The sequence below is a fragment of the Phascolarctos cinereus genome, unplaced genomic scaffold (genome assembly GCF_003287225.1).
Source record: "Phascolarctos cinereus isolate Bilbo 61053 unplaced genomic scaffold, phaCin_HiC Scaffold_4;HRSCAF=312, whole genome shotgun sequence".
In the NCBI taxonomy this organism is placed as follows: domain Eukaryota; kingdom Metazoa; phylum Chordata; class Mammalia; order Diprotodontia; family Phascolarctidae; genus Phascolarctos; species Phascolarctos cinereus.
In genome coordinates, this window is record NW_027555847.1 from 656017878 (window position 1) to 656033260 (window position 15383).

The 15383-nt window shown below is 41.7% G+C and overlaps 1 long non-coding RNA gene and 1 pseudogene across 1 annotated transcript in view; one reads left to right on the forward strand and one right to left on the reverse strand.

Moving 5' to 3' along the window:
- Nucleotides 1–15383, forward strand: part of LOC144457061 (uncharacterized) — a 40991-nt gene that overhangs the window by 7991 nt on the left and 17617 nt on the right. The gene's annotated exons all lie outside the window — the stretch shown is intronic.
- Nucleotides 3546–6261, reverse strand: LOC144457208 (immunoglobulin gamma-1 heavy chain-like; annotated as a pseudogene).

The window sequence follows — 15383 nt, forward strand, 5'->3', positions numbered from 1 at the left end:
TATTTCTTCATTATTTCTTTCATCTATTTGTTAAACTTACATTTATTAAAAATGTCACCAAGTACTATGTTGTATGTTCAGTGAGATACAATGTTTTGATGATACAGAGTACTTGCCTTCAGAAAGGTGACAGTTTGGTAGAAGCATAAGGCACAAACACAGATAATTATACTACACAATATTATACAAGTATATTAGAGAGGTGAAAAAATCTGCTATCTGAAGTCTGAGGGAAAAAGCCACTATAGAATTGGGGCTTCAAGGAAGAATTAATGGACAAGGCAGAATTTGAATCTGATTTAAAAGGGTGGGCAAGAATTCAACAAACCAAGAGAGGGACATGGAGAGGTTATTGAACACAAATGGAAAAACCTGAAGAAATGCAAGGAAGTAAACAGGGAGATGGCACGTTCAGTGGGTTATGGGTAGGCCAGAAGGATAACAGCTTAGACTATATGGAGAAGAGTAAAATGAGATCAGGGTAGCACCAGATGGTGGAGGGCCTTGAATGCCAAACAACAGAGTTTGGACATTTTGTGGGAGACCAAAGGAAGCCACTAGTGATTTCTGAACAGAGATGTGAATTGACTATGTTTATATATATATATATATATATTCCATACATATGGAAGATTATTCTGATGATTGTATTGTGATGTGGAGGAGAGAGCAGAATTGGGAAGACATATCAGGGAACTACCTCAACAATCCAGGAATATTATAATTAGGGCCTTTACTAGCAAGATGACGTTAAGAATAAAGAGGTACAGACAGGAGTAAAAGATGGTGTAGAAGCAGAATTGGCAGGACTTGGTGGCTAATAAGATATAAGACTGAAGAGAGCTGAAGAATCAACGATCACCCCAAAGATACAACATAGGAGAAGGGGTAAACTGAACAACAACAGAACAAGGGGAAATGTCAAACATAGGGGGAAAGAGAATAAGCTCCATTTTAGACACGTAAAATTTGAGGGACTAGTATACTATACAGGTAGACATGTTCTGAAGGCACTTGGAGGTGTGGTCTTGGAACTCATAAGTGAGGTAAAGGCCTGGAGATAAGATTTGTGATTTACCAGCACAGATTTGGTAGTGAAGCCAAGGGAGTGAAGAAGATTGACAAAAGAAAGAGAAGAGAAGAAAGTCCAGGATTGGTCCTTAAGAATCATCCACACTAAAGAGAATCTAGAGAGGAAGATACAGAAGGAGCAGTTAGAAAGGGGAGTGAAAAATAAAGATAATGCAGTGTCTCTGGAGGACAGTGGAGGAGAAGGTGTTCAGTCATAGGTGATAATCTACATAAAAAGCTGCAGCGCAGTTAAAGGAGAATGGAGACTGAAAGAGGCCTCTGGATTTGATGGTTAGGAGGTCATTGAGAGAACTTGCTGAGCAGAGGGAGGAGTGTGGAAGACAGATGGGAAGGGCTTGGGGAGAAAGTGACTGGAGTTAGTGATGACAACTCCTAGAATTTTAGCAATGAAGGGGAGAGAAGTGTGGCCACAGAAGTGGGTGGGTAATTACGGTAAAGGGAATTGTGAAGACCCAAGTTCATCATCAGAGGGAAGGAACTAGGAGTAAAGGAGACATTGGAGATGGAGCAAGGCCCTGGAGGAGGCAGTGGGAGATGGGCTCAATGGTAAAGACTGCACTAGGGATTCCTCGTGGTCAGTGCTATGAATTAGAAAGAGTGTAGACTTAGAGTCAAGAAGGACTATTATGAAGCCTTCTATTTGCGTCTCCCTGCCCGAGGCTTTTCACCACTCAAGTTTATTCTCAATAATCACTGAAATGACTTTCCTGAAATGAAGAGCCAACTGCAACTTAGAATCCGGCCTCTAACATCTACCAACGGTGTGTGGTTGTTGTAGTTGTTGTTGTTTAATACTGACCAACGCTTTGTGACCCTATTTGGGGTTTTCTTGGCAAGGATACTGGAGTGGTTTGCCACTTCCTTCTCTGGTGGATCCATTTTGTCAGGCAATCAGAGGTTAAGTGACTTGTCCAGGATCACATGGCTAGAAAATATCTGAAGCTGGATTTGAACTCAGGTCTTCCTGATTCCATGCTTAATGATCTATCCACTAAGCCACTGGCTGCCCTTTTGACCAACTGTGTAATGATGGACAAATTAGTAAATCTCTCTGAAACTCAGTTTCCTCTTTTATAAGAATGGGGAGGAGGCAATAATTCTGGTAAGTCCCTCACAGGGCACTTAGGTTCAAATGAGATGGTGTATGTAATCTGGAGGCCTTAAAATGCTGAATATATGTTGGCAAATATTAGTCAAAGCTGAAAAGGAACAAGCATGAGAGGGAGAACCAGTAGAGAGATCCCATAGCATCCCATAGGATCCCATAGGTTGCCGCAGGAGGGCCTGAGGCTCCTTAAGGAAATAGAATGCCCAGATATCTTCCAAAGCTGTGGGAGATGTGAGCTCATGAGGGGGTAGAGGAGAAGAGTAAGTTTGTAACTGTTATTATTGGGAATAAAGATAGCAAAGAGGGGAAATCCTGCATATAGCTCCCTCCACCAATGCAGGTTTGTACTTGCTCTGCAAATCATTATCTTAGAGAGCAGCCTGGCACAACAATGTGCCCAGGGGCACGCAGCCAGTATATCTCAGAGGCAGGATTTAAACCCAGCTTTGCCTAATGTGAAGGTCTATTCTCTATTCATCATGATGACTAAAGAAAAGTTGAATAAATATAAATTCAGAGTGAGGACCCAGCTGAGATGCTATGGCATAAATCTGTAATGAATGAAGCTAATTCAGGTTAGAGATTTCCTCCACTGAGACTCAGCATCCCAAAACCAGGAGCAGAGAAGGGAGAATGTGGGAACCATCCCGGGATGAATAGCAGCTGAGAAGGCCAGGGAGAATAGAAATGAGCTACTCCCTACCCTGAGCCCTGGACTCACATGTTTCCTGAACTTTGGATCTTCACACAGTCTGAAGAACCAGGCCATCACTCCCTCCAATCTATGAGCTCCAATCTATGACTCACACTGAGTCTTTCTGTAAATGTTCTGAGTCCTGAACTATCACATACCTTGGCTGTTTGTATCAGGCTTTGCATTGGTCATGGCCATGAGGAACCCTGGGGCATCACATTGTCAGAGTGGGAGACATGGAGACTATAAGACTGGTAGGATTTTCTCCCTTCTGATCACGTTGGATAAGTTGATTTCATTATCTCTGCCCTTTCACCTTTTACCTTTAACTCTGAGTTCCTGGTCATGGCAGAATGGTTCCAGCTAAGGGGTGATCCCAGTGTCTGGAGGCAGAAAGATAGAATCAGCCACGGCCTGGGGATTCAGGGAGCCCAGGACTTTCCTCCCTGGCTCAGGACTTCTCTCTACAGGTTGGAACATCCTTCATCAGACAGGCTCCCCCCTCATCTATCCCAGGAATCTCCTCCTCTATCTATGGATTCCTCCCCCAACTCCCAGTCAGGAAACACTGGTCTGGAATTGCTCTTTCTACCCAAGACCTCCAGCTCCAGTCTATGCCTCTGTTCCCTAACCAGAAACCTCCTCTTCACTTTACTTCATTTCCCCCCAATTCCTGCTCCTGCCCCTGTTTCTGTCCCTCAGGGATCTGGAAAACACTTCCAAAGCACAAGATGCCCCTTCTCCCATGCCCAGGCAGGGCCTGCTCATGCCTGGCTGGTAGGACACAAGGATCTCTTTCCCAAGGTCCTGCACTGAGCAGATTGTCAAGTCATTCTCACCAACCCTGCCCATCTGGATGGCACTGTAGGTGCCATGGGCTGTGGGAGCCCCAGTGAGGGCCTGGGCTGAGACTAAGTCCCCAAGGGATGCCTGGGACACATGGAGTTCCTTGGGGTAGAAGTCACTGACCAGGCAGGCCACAGCATCCTGATTCCTCACCAGGAACACACTGGGTGACAGAGGGGCCCAAGAGTCTGCAATCAAACCATGACTTCCTGTCACTCAGCTGGCCCTTACAGAGCACCCTGCCAGCCTGCAACCCAGATACAAGTGTGGGAATGTACATGTGTGACCAAATAACAGTAAAAAGCAAACTTTACCCACTTCCTGGCCCCCCTGTAAGCCTTGGCCTGGCCCCATGTGTGGGGAGCAAAAACATGAAACCAAGTAACTATGAAAAACAAACTTCAATCTTGTTTCCCACCCCTCTCTCACCTGAACCCCATGTGTGAGAAGTGAGTTCATGTGACCAAATAACTGTGAAAACTAGACCTCAGCCCCAGCTTCCTGGACCCAGCCGAAAGCTGGCTCTCTCATCCCCAGCTCACATGTCTGTGCTGCCCCCAGACCACAGCCCCTTTTCTCCCTCACAACTTCTTCCCACTCCTGGTTTTTACTGGAGCTTACAGGTCTCTGAGCTTCACATCTGGGTATCCCAAGTCCATTAGCCTTATTATGGGGAATGCAGAGTCCTTCAATCACCTACCACAGTTCATCCCTAGGAATTAATATCTAGAATGGGTATGCTAGCTGTGCATGTTCATACAGCACCCTGTGGTAGAGAGAAGGGTCTAAGAAATGAAGAATCTTGGTTCTAGTCTGAGCACCAGCAACTATGTGACCTAGGATCAGACCTGGTCTTGCAAGGTCTGTTTCCCTAAGACAGAGACAGAGGAGTACTCACCAGGCTCCACAGCCACTTTTGTCCTAGAACCAAATGTCAACACCCTCCTCGTGCAATGATAGTAGCTAAAGTCTCCAATACTAAGGTCTTTAATCTTGAGAAAAATCATGCTGCTTGTGTCCTACCTGCTAGGTCTTCTCTGGCTTCTGAAAATGTGCTGTCGAGGCTGGTCAGCCACAATGGGGAATGTCCAGCAGCCCAAAGGTATCAGCCTAGTCGGCTTGTATTGAACTGAAAGCCAGACACGTGGCATTTGAGGCTCAGGGTCCTTCCAGCCAGGTATGGACCTCCCCCTGACCCTTTCAGCAGTGTCTGATGTCCTCTTCAGGAAAAGGGTGATGGGGGCAGAGTAAGGAGGGGCAAGTAATCCATCCCTCATCCTAGGAGTGAAGATCTTGAGTCTTTAAGTCCCCTAAATGATATTCTGCTCTAGACCCTTCTCCCCTCCTGTAACAGTAGGGTGTTTGGGCTGCACAGCACTTATAATTTATTTCATGGGTTCGGATCTGTACCCACAAAGACACGTTCACACTTTTCCTAGCTTGTAAATGATTTAATAATGACAATAATCATAAACATACATGTACATAAATGTGATTACATATGATTATACAATCTTAGAGGCAAAAACTATTAACAGAAAGATAGAGAGATAAAGAAGACGAAATACATCGCCAGTCAGAGGAAGCACCAAGTCCTGAACATCTGGCTGGGGGCATCCTGTACTACAGCCGTCAGGGTCTCAGTTGGGAAAGTCCCTATCGCAGAGCGTCCTCTCTGAGGGAGACTCCCAAAGTCACTTTCCCAAGAAAGACCTTTTTAATCATCCTTACACAAAGAAGGCAAGAAGCCAAGGAATAGGTGATTAATCCTAAAGATCCAAAAGTTTTGACTGAAGCTCTCTGACCTCAAGAACAATCTTTGTTATGTCAAAAACATCTCAGATCAATACCCAGGAACTGGCCAGGTCCCTGGATGTTTACCTCAAGACTTGTTTTTTAAGGAATAGTTCCCCAAGGTGGGTCTGAGTTAAAACAAATCCCAGAACAACACGTTAGAGAAGTTTCTTGTCCCTTGGCTTGGGCTGTGGGTAGGGAAGATCTTATACATTAACCCTTCACCTCCCCCAGGACTTTAGATACCAAAGTCAGGGCTCATTGCTCTTTAGATATGTCTTAGGAAAGAAATTGAGGGCATGAGTCCCATAGCTACAGGAAAGGGAAAACATGATTATTGACAAGGTTCAGGGGGACCCAAGGATTAGGGCTGTTCTTGGGGCTGGGGGAAGCGCCCTGGGTCCAACAGTTTCTCAGGTTTGGGGACTTTCTTGCAATTGGAAGGTGAAGTTCCTAGGATCAGAAAAGGTAAAAGTCAATACCTTTGGGTTCTTAGGTTTGGGATTCAAAGATTTGGGGAATGGATAGGGTTGGGGGTTAATGGAGTGATGAGTTTGGGATAACTTAGCATTAGGAGACAGGGCTGGCTGTGGGAACTGCCCCACATAACACCACAGGCTTGGGTAAAGAATGACTGAGGTCATCAGCCCAATCCAAGATTCATCCCACAATCTTGTAGGTTTCTGGAGGTCCAATGATATAGGATGCTCTACCGATCTTCCCCCATCCCTGTTGGGAGCATGGAAATTTACCTAAGAACACAGTCACTTCTGTTCCAGTACCAAATTTTCACATTGAGTTCACCGTACCACAGGAAAGAACCTAAACCTTCATCCTTGGGAAGGGCAGGGGCACATGAGGTGGCAGGAATTGAGTTGGAGGATAACAGCAAGATATAGGAAGTGAGTGGCAGGGACGCCTGTTGGTAGGCTCATGGGAACCCACCAAGTTCATGAAGCCTCAATAAAGTGGGAGTCTTTAAGAGGTAACACCATAATAGGCCTTGGAGTCAGGAGATGTGGGTTCAACTCTGACTCCAGCATGAATTGGCTGTATGACCATGGACAAATCATTTCGCTCTTCAATGTTCCAGGAAACTCTCTAAAACTAAGTTTCAGACCAGTTTTTACTTTGCCTCAGTGAGGAGAATTTCCTCACTGAGAGTTCCCTGTGTCAATAAAATCATAGGACTCATTAAAAAGAAAGGGGGGTGGGTCCTATATTGGGTTCTGGCCAAGGACAGGTCTAAGGAGGCTCAGAAGTTCCTCTAGAGTCCCTTCCTTGATAAGATCTCAGGAAGGCCAGACCCTTGGGGATGCCTGGTCTTTGCTGAACCTCAGAATAACTGTTGAGATAATTCCTGGGTGACTACACACTTTTCCTTTCCCAGTCTTACTATGAAAGACTGAGTTAAAGAGATAATCAGGGAGCACCTAGAAAAGGAAATAGTGATTACAAAAAGCCAGCACAGCTTCCTCTAGGTCAGGTCATGGCAGGCTGACCTCATGGACTTTTTATTAACACTGTTACTAAACTGGTAGATGAGGTGGATGCTGTAGATATAGTTTACCTACATCATTCATTCATTCATTCTTTTGTTCATTCATTCATTCATTTGTTTATTTATTTATTTATTTATTCATTTATTCATCCATTCATTCACCCACTTATTCATTTATTTATTTTTAGTTGCAAGATTTTGAATTCCAAATTTTCTCCCCACCTCTCCCCTTCCCCAATCCAAGGATGACATGCATTTTGAATACCCCTTCCCCTGATCTGCCCTCTCTTCTATCACCCCCTCCATCTCTTATTCCCTTTCTCTTCCATTTTGCTGTAGGGCAGGATAGATTTCTATACCCCATTGCCTGTATATCTTATTTACCAGTTGCATGTAAAAACAATTTTTAACATTTATTTTTAAAACTCTGGGTTCCAAATTTTCTCCATTCCTCCATGCCCACCTACCCTCATTGAGAAGGCAAGAAACTTGATACAGGTTATACATGTGTAGTCATGCAAAAGACTTGAATAATAGCCATGTTGTAAAAAACTACTATATTTCCCTTCATCCTATCCCGCCCCATTTATTCTATTCTCTCTTTTGACCCTGTTCCTCCTCAAAAGTGTTTGCTTCTGATTACCTCCTCCCCCAATCTGCCCTCCCTTCTATCATTCCTCCTTCTTATTCCCTTCCCCCTTATTTTCCTACAGGCTAGCATAGATTTCCACACCCAATTAAGTGTGTACATTATTCCCTCCTTAAGGCAAATCCAATGAGAGTAAGATTCATTCATTCCCCCTCACCTCCCCCCTCTTCCCTTCCCCTGTAAAAGCTTTTTCTTCCCTGTTTTATTTGAGATAATTTACCCCATTCTACCTCTCCCCTTCTCCTTCTCCCCTACAATCCTCCCACACATCTTAATTTTATTTTTTAGATATCATCCCTTCACATTCACCTCACCCTGTGCTCTCTATCTATATATATTCCCTCCAACTACCCTAATACTGAGAAAGGTCTCATGAGTTACAAACATAATCTTTCCACGTAGGCATGAAAATAGTTCAACTTTAGTAAGTCCCTTATGATTTAACTTTCCTGTTTACCTTTTCATGCTTCTCCTGAGTCTTGTTTTTGAAAGTCAAATTTTCTATTCAGCTCTGGTCTTTTCATCAAGAATGCTTGAAAGTCTTCTATTTCACTGAATATCCATTTTTTCCCCTGAAGAATTATACTCAGTTTTGCTGGGTAGGTGATTCTTGGTTTTAATCCTAGCTTCTTTGCCCTCCAGAATATCATATTGCAAGCCCTCCAGTTACTTAATGTAGAAGCTGCTAAATCCTGCATTATCCTGATTGTGTTTCCACAATACTTGAATTGTTTCTTTCTGGCTGCTTGAAATGTTTTCTCCTTGACTTGGAAACTCTGAAATTTGTCTACAATATTGCTAAGAGTTTTCCTTTGGGGATCTTTCAGGAGATAATCATTGGATTCTTTCAGTTTCTATTTTACCCTCTGGATCTACAATATCGGGTAGTTTTCCTTGATAATTTCTTGAAAGATGATGTCTAGGCTCTTTTTTCATCATGGCTTTCAGGTAGTCCAATAATTTTTAAATTATCTCTCCTGGATCTATTTTCCAGGTCAGTTGTTTTTTCAATGAGATATTTGACATTCTCTTCTATTTTTTCATTCTTTTGGCTTTGTTTTAAAACGTCTTGACTTCTCATAGTCACTAGCTCTCAATTGCTCCATTCTAATTTTTAAGGAAATATTTTCTTCAGTGAGCTTTCGGACTTCCTTTTCTATTTGGCCAATTCTTCTTTTTAAGGCTTTCTTCTCCTCATTGTCTTTTTGGACCTCTTTTGCCATTTGGGTTACGCTATTTTTTAAGGTGTTTTTTTCTTCAGTATTTTTGGAGGGTTTCTTTTAGCAAGTTGTTGACTAGTTTTTCATGATTTTTCTTGCATCAGTCTCATTTCTCTTCCAAATTTTCCTCTACTTTTCTTACTTGCTTCTTAAAATCCTTTTTGAGCTCTTCCATGGCCTGGGACTGATTTGTACTTTTCTTGGATGCTTTGGATGTAGAAGCTTTGACTTCGTTGTCTTCTTCTGGTTTTATGTTTTGATTTCTTCTTTATCACCAAAGTAAGATTCTATGCTCTGACTTTTTTGTGCTGTTTGCTTATATTCCCAGCCAATTACTTGACTATTAAGCTCTTTGTTAAGGTAAAGGTCTGCTTCCAGTATGGAAAATGTACTGTCCAAGCTTCAGGGCTTTTGTGCAGCTGTTTTCAGAGATACTTCTAGGGACCTATAAACTTTCAATTCTTCCAAGGTAGTGTGATCAAGGACGAGGTGTTTACTCCTTTCATGGCCTGTGCTCTGGTCTATGAGTGACCACAAGCACTCTTTTCTGCCTTGGAATTGTGAAGAGGATTTCTTCTTCCCCACTGCCACAAGCCCACTACACCAGTACTCCTCCTTGCCCCAGGACCACCACCCAGAAATGTGACCCAGATCCAAGCATGGGCAAACAAGAGAATTCTGCACCAGCAAAGAGATCCCTGCAATCCCCCTCTGATCAGGCACTCAATTCCCCCACAGTCTGTGGACCAGAAGCTCTAGAAGCATATGCCGCCCCTGGTCTGCACACAGGGACTGGACTGGGACCTTGCTTCTCTGTCACCACAGTCACAGACTTTTCCTCCTGACTTTCTAAGTTGTCTTTGGCTTTTCTGGTTTGAGAAATCTGGAAACCACCACAGCTGCCAGTGATTCAGTCCTCTGAGGGCTGTTCTCCAGGTTTGCTGAGGCCTGTTTTGCCTGGCATTTCTCTCTCTGCCTGACATGATAGGCCTTTCTGATCAACCATCCAAGTTGTCTTCAGCTGGAAATTTGTTTCACCCTGTCTTTTTATGGGTTCTGTTCCTTTAGAATTTGTTTAGAGACATTTTTAGAGGTATTTGGAGGGGTTTGGGGTAGAGATGAAGCAAGTCACTGCTTTTACTCCTCCCTCTTGGCTCAGCCCCTCCTCCCCTACAGTTCCTTAATGTAGAAACTGCTAAATCCTGTGTTATCTTGATTGTGTTTCCACATTACTTGAATTATTTCTTTTTGGCTGCTTGCAATATTTTCTCCTTGACCTGGGAACTCTGGAATTTGAGTACAATATTCCCAGGAGTTTTCCTTTGGAGATCTCTTTCATGGGGTGATTGGTAGATTCTTTCAATTTCCATTTTACTTGCTGGTTCTAGAATATCAGGGCAGTTTTCCTTGACAATTTCTTGAAAGATGATGTCTAGCCTCTTTTTTTGATCATAGCTTTCAGATAGTCCAATAATTTTAAAATTATCTCTCCTGGATCTATTTTCCCAGTCAGTTGTTTTTCCAGTGGATATTTTACAATGTCTTCTAATTTTTCATTGGTTTTGTTTTACAATGTCTTGATTTCTCACAAAGTCACTAGCTTCCAATTGCTGCATTCTAATTTTTAAGGAATTATTTTCTTCAGTGAGCTTTTGGACTTCCTTTTCCATTTGGCCAATTCTGCTTTTTAAGGCATTCTTCTCTTCATTGTCTTTTTGGACCTCTTTTGCCATTTGGGTTATGCTATTTTTAAAGGTGTTATTTTCTTCAGTATTTTTGGGGGGGTTTCCTTTAGCAAGTTGCTGACTAGTTTTTCATGATTTTCTTGCATCACTCTCATTTCTCTTCCTAGTTTTTCCTCTACTCTTACTTGGTTCTCAAAAAATTTTTTGAGCTCTTCCATGGCCTGGGACTGACTGATATTTTTCTTGGAGGCTTTGGATGTAGGAGCTTTGACTTCATTGTCTTCTTCTGGTTGTATGTTCTAATCTTCTTTGTCACCCAAGAAGGATTGTATGGTCTGACTTCTTTTTGTGTGAAGGTTTTTCATGATTCCAGCCAATTTCTTGAGTTTTGAACTCTTTGTGAAGGTAGGGGTCTGCTTCCAGTGTGGAGAATGTACTGTCCCAAGCTTCAGGGATTTTCTGCAGCTATTTTCAGAGATATTTCCAGGGACCTGTAAATTTTCATTTCTTCCAAGTTAGTATGATCAAAGGCAAGGTGTTTACTCCTTTCCTGTCCTGTGCTCTGGTCTATGAGTGACCACAAGCACTCTTTTCTGCCTTGGAACTGTGAGGAAGATTCCTTCTTCACTGTCACTAAAAGCTCCACTATGCCAGCACTCCTCCTCACCCCAGGACCATCACCCAGAACTGTGACCCAGATCCAAGCATAAGCAAAGCAAGAGGATCTACCTCAGCACCAGCAAAGATATCCCTGTAATCCCCCTCTCATCAGCTACTCAATCTGCCCCCCCCTCCAGTCTGTGGACCAGAAGCTGTGGAAGCAGCAGTCACCCAAGGGCTACAGCCAGGACTAGGGCTGGGACCAAGCTTCTCTTTCACCACAGTCACAGACTTTTCCTACTAACCTTGTAAGTTGTCTTTGGCTTTTGTGGGTTGAGAAGTCTGGAAACCACAACAGTTGCCTCTGAGCCCTCTAGGACTTCTCCAGGTTCACTGAGGCTTGGTCTTTGTGTGAGCTTGCGCTGAACTGCGTTCCTCTCCCACCATGGTGCAATAGACCTTTCTAATCAACCATCCATGTTGTCTTAAGTTGGAAATTTGTTTCACTCTGTCTTTTTGCGGGTTCTGCTGCTCTAGAATTTGTTTAGAGCCATTTTTTATAGGTATTTGGAGGGGTTTGGGGGAGAGCTCAAGTAAGTCCCTGCATTTACTCCTCCATCTTGGCTCTGACCCCCACGCACACCTTTTGACCAAGCAAAGCCACTACTAGGTCTGTATCTCAAAGAGATAAAAAAAAAAGAAGAAAATGATGTACATGTATGAAAGTATTTATAGCAGCTCTTTTAGTGGTGGCAAAGAATTGGAAATTGAACGGATGTCCATCAATTGGGGAATGGCTGAACAGATTGTTGTATTTGATTGTGATGGAATTCTATTGTGCTTTAAGAGATGATGAGCAGAGGCAGCTAGGTGGTACAGTGGATAGAGCACCAGCCCTAGAGTCAGGAGGACCTAAGTTCAAATCTGGCTCAGACACTTGACACTTACTAGTTGTGTGACCTTGGGCAAGTCACTTAACCCCATTGACTACAAAAAAAAAAGAAAAAGCAAAGAAATGATGAGTAGGATACTCCCAGAAAAAACATGAATTGATATAAAATGAAATGACCAGAACCAGGAGAACATTGTACACAGTAACGGCAATATTGTATGATGATCTACTATAAATGACAGCTATTCTCAGCAGTATAATGATCCAGTACAGTTCTGTAGGACTTATTATGAAAGGTGCTATCCTCCAGAGAAAGAATTGGTAGGGCCCGAATGCAAGTCAAAGATACTTTTTCCTTACTTTTTTTGTTTTCTTGGGTTGGTTTTGTTTTTTGTCTGTGTTTTCTTTCATAGAATGACTTATATGCAAGTGTGTTTTGCATGACTCCACATGTATAACTTATGTCAAATTGCTTGCCTTCTCAGTGAGGTGGAGAATGGAAAGGGAGGCAGAGAATTTGGAATTCAAAATTTGAAAAAACTGTTAACATTATTTTACATGTAATTGGGAAAATAAAATATTAAATAAGATTTTAAAAAAATGATAGTCCAGTTAAGAACTTATCCCTTAAAAGGGCAGCAGGTGCTAGTGGGATTTGGGATGGCTAATACTGAACTTGAGTCAATGCTCTGAGAGTTTTAATACTGAGTCTTTTGAAATATTCTTTCTTTCTTTTTTGTTTTTTTTAATTTATTTTTCACTTAATAAAATTTAAATACACAATAAGAAAAGAAAAAGAAACATATTATAAACTTAATTATTGAAACTCAAATACAAAATAAGAAAGGAGTATTGCCATCACACAGCAGAACATAAGAGAGGATTCTAAATATACAGCAATAAATTTCCACTTCAAGAAAGGCTATATGATAAATATGCATTGTGTTCAGAGCTGAAAATCTTTTCTTTGCTTCCTTGCAAGTTTTCTTTTGTTCTGTACTATGCACTTTTAATTTGTTCTTTTTTACCTTCTTCCTCCCCCACTGCCAAAGAAGGCCACAATTAAACATACACCCACATACACACATACATATATACACATACATACATACATACATGCATACATAGTGTAGTTTCCCTATTTTTATTTTTTGATTAAATGTATTTTAGTCTTAACTTTATCCAAGATCATGATTACTACCAATCTTTATTTTATGTTTGTGTGTATTTCTTATTTCCTATCTCTTCTGACATCTCTAGTTTACTTCTACCCACTACTTTGCCCTCCTGTTACTTAACCTATCCCACCTCCAAGGATCCCTCCCTTATCCTCCTATTCTCATTAATCTAAACATCCTTCTATACTTCCCTTATCCTATTCCCTCACTCTCCCCTCTAAAGATTTTTCCCTTATCCTCTTCTCCCTCTTATCTCCTTAACCTTTTATTTCTTTCTGAATTTAGAAGACTTTTATACCCTTCTAAATGTATATGTATTGTTCCCTCTTAAACCCATTCCCAATGAAAGCAGGGCTCTGGAACTACCAGCCCTCCTCCCCCATCTAATTCCTCTGTGTCAGTTCTTCCTCTTTTGTATAAAATAATTATTCTTTTTACCTATTCCTAAGTGGTTTTACTTTTTAAAATCATATCATACTCAGGTCTACCCCAAAATTTCTTACGGAATACCCAAATATGAATAACAATCTGAGACATGTTTTACATTTCTTCATATAAAAGGTAAATACTCTGTCCTTATTGAGTCCCTTGTAATTAGTTTTTGATGCACACCTTATATTTCTCTTGGATCTTATATGTCAAGTCCTCTATTAAATTGAAGTTTAAAAACAAACAAAATCCTGAAAGTCTGATAATTTATTAAATATCCATTTGTTTTCATTCAGGATTATGCATAACTATGTTGGGTATGAAATATTATTTCTAACATATTCTAAACTGTAATGTGAGCATGTTTTCCATTTGTCACATTGTGAAGTTGGAGGAAAGAAAGAACCTTTATGGGAAATGAGGCACAAGTCTTATTTGGAAATTTTCCTTGAGTTCAGGGTGGAAGACCAAAATACAGGCCAATTTTTGATGGAATTATAAAATATTATGAATAACTTGTTGTTGTTGTTCTTTGTCCTCTGTTCTCAAAGAGGACAAATGACATCATGAGGATGATGTTTTGACTTGCACATGAATTGGATATAAGTGGGGTAGAGCTGTGCAAGGAGGAAACTTAGCCCAGGTGGTGGTGGTGGAAGGGTGCTTCTGAATATAGGACAACATCCTGATCTGTAGGATATATAGCTATAGCATCAACCCCTTAAAGAGGTAGAGTATATAATCATTTAGTAAAGAGGAGCCTCTTGGATTGGCTGCATAGCCAGATGGAGTGCTATTTGACAGTAACCTGTCTTTTCTCTCTGTTTGACTTCCTTCTGCCCAGTGGCCTTCCAAGGAGAGGAGAGAGAAATGATAGTGTAAGAGTAGAAGCTTCAAGCTCTTCCTAAATAAGACCAGTATATGACCCATGAGAATGGGTCTCAGTTCATTACTTTACCATTTATTCTTTCATTGTGGTTGTAAGAGATAAGAGACAGAGGTCTAAGAGTAGAGCCCAACCCCAGTTTTGTAGCCAGTCCAGCATCAATGCTCAAAGTAATGAGAAGGAGTCTTTTGAACCCAGTACCTCAGGAACAGAGGTAGAACCTTGTCCAACAGTGATGCTACAATTGGATATGCATTTAGAACTAATACCATTTTGCAACAGTATGAAGTCTGAGCCCAAAGAGACCAAAGGAGTAGTAGAGAAGAGAGTGTAGAAGAGGAGATGGAGATGAGAATAATGATAACTTCCCAATTCCCTCGTCCTCCTCTCCCCTCTGATTGGAGGGCTGGAGGGTGGAGCACTAAATCCCTCCCAAAGCTTTCCTTTCGAGAGGGCTGGATTTGAATTCTCCAGCTAACTTTCCACTTTACATATGCACCTCTGCTTGGTTGGAACCCCAAGGAACATGATGTGCTGGCTACTACCTGGTCACCCCGACTTGAGTTTTCCATTTCCATTTGTATGATGTCTTTGCCCATTAGGTTGTAAACTCCTTGAGGACAGAGATTCTCTTTCCTTTTCTTCTTTGTGTTCCCAGATTTAATGCCCCTCACCAGAATTCATATATAATGGAAAGAGTATCAGACTTAGAATCAAGAAAACCTGGATTTGAAACCTGCTTTGGACCACTCACACTAAAGTCATATGAGTCAGTAGCTCTCCTTTCCAGCGTTTACATGGTGTAGTGC